Source organism: Oncorhynchus mykiss, chromosome 12, assembly GCF_057628025.1.
Source record: "Oncorhynchus mykiss isolate SJ-2025 chromosome 12, ASM5762802v1, whole genome shotgun sequence".
In the NCBI taxonomy this organism is placed as follows: Eukaryota; Metazoa; Chordata; class Actinopteri; order Salmoniformes; family Salmonidae; genus Oncorhynchus; species Oncorhynchus mykiss.
The window spans coordinates 18,454,635-18,461,166 of NC_143033.1; the positions used below are offsets into that span (position 1 = coordinate 18,454,635).

Here is a 6,532-nt window from a genome sequence, read left to right on the forward strand (position 1 = left end):
ACTAGTCCAATGCAATAACGACCTGCCTCTTTCTCGTTGCACTCCACAAGGAGGCTGCCTGTTATTGAATGCAGTAAGCCAACGTAAGTTGCTAGCTAGCATTAAACTTATCTTATAAGAAACAATCAATCAATCATAATCACTAGTTAACTACACATGGTTGATGATATTACTAGATATTATCTAGCATGTCTTGCGTTGCATATAATCTGACTGAACATACAAGTATCTGACTGAGCGGTGGTAGGCAGAAGCAGGCGCGTAAACATTCATTCAAACAGCACTTTCGTGCGTTTTGCCAGCAGCTCTTCGTTGTGCGTCAAGCATTGCGCTGTTTATGACTTCAAGCCTATCAACTCCCAGGATGAGGCTGGTGTAACCGAAGTGAAATGGCTAGCTAGTTAGCGTGCGCTAATTGTTGTTGTGTTGCTAGTTCGAGCCCAGGGAGGAGTGAGGAGAGGGACGGAAGCTATACTGTTACACTGGCAATACTAAAGTGCCTTTAAGAACACCCAATAGTCAAAGGTTAATGAAATACACTGCTCAAAAAAATTAAGGGAACACTTAAACAACACAATGTAACTCCAAGTCAATCACACTTCTGTGAAATCAAACTGTCCACTTAGGAAGCAACACTGATTGACAATAAATTTTGCATGCTGTTGTGCAAATGGAATAGACAACAGGTGGAAATTATAGGCATTTAGCAAGACAAAGGAGTGGTTCTGCAGGTGGTGACTACAGACCACTTCTCAGTTCCTATGCTTCCTGGCTGATGTTTTGGTCACTTTTGAATGCTGACGTTGCTTTCACTCCAGTGGTAGCATGAGACGGAGTCTACAACCCACACAAGTGGCTCAGGTAGTGCAGCTCATACAGGATGGCACATCTGGCCATCAATGCGAGCTGTGGCAAGAAGGTTTGCTGTGTCTGTCAGCGTAGTGTCCAGAGCATGGAGGCGCTACCAGGAGACATGCCAGTATATCAGGAGACGTGGAGGAGGCCGTAGGAGGGCAACAACCCAGCAGCAGGACCGCTACCTCCGCCTTTGTGCAAGGAGGAGCAGGAGGAGCACTGCCAGAGCCCTGCAAAATGACCTCCAGCAGGCCACAAATGTGCAAGTGTCTGCTCAGACGGTCAGAAACAGACTCCATGAGGGTGGTATGAGGGCCCGACGTCCACAGGTGGGGGTTGTGCTTACAGCCCAACACCGTGCAGGACGTTTGGCATTTGCCAGAGAACACCAAGATTGGCAAATTCGCCACTGTGCTCTTCACAGATGAAAGCAGGTTCACACTGAGCACATGTGACAGACGTGACAGTCTGGAGGCGCCGTGGAGAACGTTCTGCTGCCTGCAACATCCTCCAGCATGACCGGTTTGGCGGTGGGTCAGTCATGGTGTGGGGTGGCATTTCGCCTCCATGTGCTCGCCAGAGGTAGCCTGACTGCCATTAGGTACCGAGATGAGATCCTCAGACCCCTTGTGAGACCATATGCTGGTGCGGTTGGCCCTGGGTTCCTCCTAATGCAAGACAATGCTAGACCTCATGTGGCTGGAGTGTGTCAGCAGTTCTTGCAAGAGGAAGGCATTGATGCGATGGACTGGCCCGCCCGTTCCCCAGACCTGAATCCAATTGAGCACATCTGGGACATCATGTTTTGCTCCATCCACCAACGCCACGTTGCACCACAGACTGTCCAGGAGTTAGCGGATGCTTTAGTCCAGGTCTGGAAGGAAATCTCTCAGGAGACCATCCGCCACCTCATCAGGAGCATGCCCAGTCGTTGTAGGGAGGTCATACAGGCACGTGGAGGCCACACACACTACTGAGCCTCATTTTGACTTGTTTTAAGGACATTACATCAAAGTTGGATCAGCCTGTAGTGTGGTTTTCCACTTTAATTTTGAGTGTGACTCCAAATCCAGACCTCCATGGGTTGATAAATTTGATTTCCATTGATAATTTTTGTGTGATTTTGTTGTCAGCACATTCAACTATGTAAAGAAAAAAGTATTTAATAAAAACATTTCATTCATTCAGATCTAGGGTGTTATTTTAGTGTTCCCTTTTTTTTGAGCAGTGTACAAATGGTATAGAGGGAAATAGTCCTATAATTCCTATAATAACTACAACCTAAAACTTCTTACCTGGGAATATTGAAGACTCATGTTAAAAAGGAACCACCAGCTTTCATATGTTCTCATGTTCTGAGCAAGGAACTGAAATGTTAGCTTTCTTACATGGCACATATTTTACATGGAACATATTGCACTTTTACTTTCTTCTCCAACACTTTGTTTTTGCATTATTTAAACCAAATTGAACATGATCCATTATTTACTTGAGGCTAAATTGATTTTATTGATGTTTTATATTAAGTTAAAATAAGTGTTCATTCAGTATTGTTGTAATTGTCATTATTACAAATAAATAAATAAAAAAATTCAAATTGGCCGATTAATCGGTATCGGCTTTTATGGTCCTCCAATAATCGGCATCGAAAAATCATAATCGGTCCACCTCTACTACAGAGGGTAGTACGCACGGCCCAGTACATCACCTCTATACCAGGCTGTGTCAGAGGAAAGACCTAAAAATTATCGACCTCCAGCCACCCAAGTCATAGACTGCCCTCTCTGCTACCGCACGCAAGCGGTACCGATGAACCAAGTCTGGAACCAACAGGACCCTGAACAGCTTCTACCCCCAAGTCATACGACTGCTAAATAGTTAACCAAATACCTACCCGGACTATCTGTACTGACCCCCTATTGCACTAACTCGTACATCACATGGAGTGCATTCAGAAAGTATTCAGACCCCCACATGAGACTCGGAATTCATTCTAACATTAAAATATGCAGTACAAATCTCCAAACGTCTTTTAGTTTTTTTTATACCACAGTTAGCTGTGGTATTGATTTTTTATACCACAGTATAATGCTCCAGGGCTAATTTTGTTAGCATTTTGGTTGGATTTTCTAGATACAGAACATAAAACAAGATTTATAAGGCAAGAATTATCTCTTATGTCTAATAAAGCAAGTACTGCAATAGTTTAAGCATATGTTGCAGGACAATAAAAATATTTTTTCAGAATATAAAAAAAAGAAAATCAATGTCAAGGGGGTTAGCAACCAATTGACCAACCATTGACAGAGTTGACAACAGAAACTCAAAACAGACATATTCTTGTCTTTAAAAATATAAGTTATATTCAAATATTTGTAAAATATGGAAAAGTATTAATTTGACAATCCCCAACAAATTATAATCATTCTATCAGATGTTTCAGCACTCTGACAGAGTTTGTTTTAGGGAGTTGATAAAATGATTCATTTTTCTTTTTTATTCAAATGGTATACAAAGTAGCAATTTTGTTTTTCCTCAGTTGCTTTGATTAACTAAAATAAAACATTTGAACCAACATTAATAGTCTAGCTTAATATTATATAAGGGAGATGGAGTTGACATGTTATGGTTGTGACCATGGGGATTTCAATATTGTTTGTTTAAATCTATCAACAGTTGAGAACTTGTCAGACCATAAGTGGTCTTGTTGCACTACAGTTAATCAGGAGATAAGTAAGGGGTTCTCATGGTATAGCTGACCCTGCTAAATAATAATTAATTTATGATTTTAGACAAATCTGACGGAGTTGACCAAACTCCAGAGACATTTTTAATCACATTTTTGAGAGAAATATTGCTTAAAGTCAGAGATGGATATTGCAAGTAACTACAGTACATGTGATACTTTCAGTTAATATTCATTTATGCCAGTTATTAGAATTTTAAACACTTTTGTGGCGTTTGAAATTGTGATCCTTTTTTCCGGACAGGGGCATTTCCTGGCAGAGAGCCGACATGGAAATGACTAAAACTGGAAAATTACTAAAAACAAATGTTTTCCGTATATGTTGGTACATGAACATTATTGGAATTTGGCAAATATTAGTCAATTATTGCATTCTATCCATGCTGGCTTTCGCAAAAAAATCACTGGACAAGTTAAAGGAATATTGTGTAATATTCTTGATTTGTAATTTCAGAAAATGTCCATAATAAATAAATAAATGGCAGTAATAGTTTTCCATTATTTTTTCACACAAAAAATATTTGGGGGCCCATACTGGCTACCGGATTCCTTGCTCCGGCCAAACACTACACCACGCCCACACACGTTCGTTTCTTTGACGTAGTACCTTTAACGGAAACATAGCTGTTGATACACAGTTGTGAGAATACAATCTCAAGAGAGAAAAAAAACATACAAATGGGCGATACCCGTCTACAACAAAATAGATACCACCTCAGAGTTTCTAAACCCAAAGGCCGAACATCGCGAGACTTCCGGGAACGCTTTAGATAGAACTGCATCGGTCTGCGGACCCAAATGTAGCATGCATCGGTCAGAAAATCCATTCAGACTGTGAATGAATCAGCGATTCATATTTTTTTGTTGTTGCTCATATTACTTTCTACCTTCCGAGAATACCTCGTATTTTCTGACAACTGATGCGTCCTCTCCTTCAGTGTCGAATTAAGTATGTAACTATGTTAACAATCATTGATCTACACGTCTTTCTGCAAGCTTCGCGCACTGACCGATATTAAGCTGTATTAGTTGAGTGGCAACCCATGTAATTTGCTAGGTTATTGTTATCTTTGCGCTGTTGAAAATTGTGTTTTACTGGAATAAAAGTACTGGGGACAACTAATCTGCCAATACCTGCTGAACGGGGCTTACAATAGATTTGATTTTGATGTTCAAGTTCAACGTCGGCGATAGTTTTGGTAGAGTATTTTGATGTTCAAGTTCAACGTCAGCAATAGTTTTGGTAGTGTATATGGTAATTGTTTTATATACTGGGTAAAATGTATAATTTCATAATGAAGAATCACTTTTTCGAGGCGCACTGCATGGCCAAAACTGGAGGAGAAAACAAATAGCTCACTCCAAAAAACCTTCCAAAAGCTTAAAAAAAAAACATTTTGAAATGGGGGTGAAATCGAAAGTTGTGCTATATATATATATATATATATTCATTGGGTATGTCATAGCTCATTTGTAAATGATAAATATAGATATTACTAGCTCAACCCCTTAATCTGCAAAAACAACAAGTTAATTAGTGGGTGATGGTGATTTCAGAAACAAAGTGTGGGGGGGGGGACAAAAAAACAAACTAAATTGCCCCCCTCCATTACCCTAACAGTGGGGCCGTAGATGCCTAGTGTCCTTTATGGCTCAGATCAGGTGCCTACATAGTATACAATATAGACATACACCATTTACACACACACACACAAACTGAAGTCAGCTCAGACAATTCCAGATCAGAGGCCCAGCTCATGAGCTGCATCAACAGCATATTTGAATTTTGTGCATGAATTGTATCGCATCGATTCGTTCTCTAATCAAACCGAATCGTTTCAAACTAAAACGTATCGCTTCGGTATCGTATCCGAGCCCATGTATCTACATATGTATCGGATCTTCTTGAAAGGGAAAAATGCACATCCCCACGATATAGCCATTTTGACTTTGTGGCTGTGGTAACTAGTGGCAACCCTATCAGAGGGGGTGGGTAAAGGGGTCCACCAATGCCTTTTATTCAATTAGCCTATATTGATGCGCCAGCCTTGCATACATTAGATTTAAGTAAATGTTTTGTTTGTTTAAAGTTATTTATCTTATTCCAAAGCTGTGAAAAACAAACCGAAGCCCGCAATGCACGGGTTAAAAGGAACGCAGGTAAAGAGGTGGTTGCCAAGCTGGCTACACACGGGGAGACCTCTCTGGGCATACGAGCCAAATGTTTGTTGTTTCTGGTGTTTCTTCAAACAACGTAGTGCAAAATCTTGAACATGACTACACACACACCAAGTTACATCGCAAAACATACGACGATCTGAGAAATATTACATAGATTTACCTTAATTCATCGATGAACGCGTTTTTCATTTACCATCCCACCTCACAACCCTCTGTTCGCCATCTTGCCACTGCAGGCTATTTCCCTGGGAAGCCTACCCCCTGGCCCAAATTTAAATAAAAGCCAACTGAAAGGGGGAGAGGAGAAAAAGGCTTGCCTCTGCCTCAGAAATGCCAGACCATCCGCCGATGAGCAGAAGTGCCCTGAACAACCAGGATACAAACCGGATCAATTGACCAGAATCCACAAAGATTACAAACGCCTCCGACACACAGTATGTATGGGCCCCTGTCCCATGGCATTCTACAAACTCAAATATCCTTGAGCCAGGTGCTTGAAACAGACTTGATGTGAAAAACTCACTAGAAGTGATAAGAGGGTGTGGTGCAGGCTGATTATAGGTTACATGTCTCTGTCAAAAAAGGAGTAAATTATTTCAAGTCTTACACCTTGCTGACATGAAGGCACAGCATTCTTTCACCCTTGTCTCATTGATTGTATGCCAATAATGTGTATTACATCTTATAGTGTGAGATAAAAATAACTGACAGAAATAGTTAGTACACCTCTATCAAATATGAATCTCTCAA

The 6,532-nt window shown here is 40.8% G+C and overlaps 1 protein-coding gene across 1 annotated transcript in view; it reads right to left on the reverse strand.

Moving 5' to 3' along the window:
• Positions 1-6,312, reverse strand: part of LOC110537100 (hypermethylated in cancer 2 protein-like) — a 29,566-nt gene extending 23,254 nt beyond the window's left edge. The window contains exon 1 of the mRNA XM_021622869.3: positions 5,943-6,312. The gene's annotated coding sequence lies outside the window, so the exon portion shown is untranslated. The remainder of the gene's footprint in view (positions 1-5,942) is intronic.
• Between the last annotated feature and the right edge of the window lie 220 nt (positions 6,313-6,532).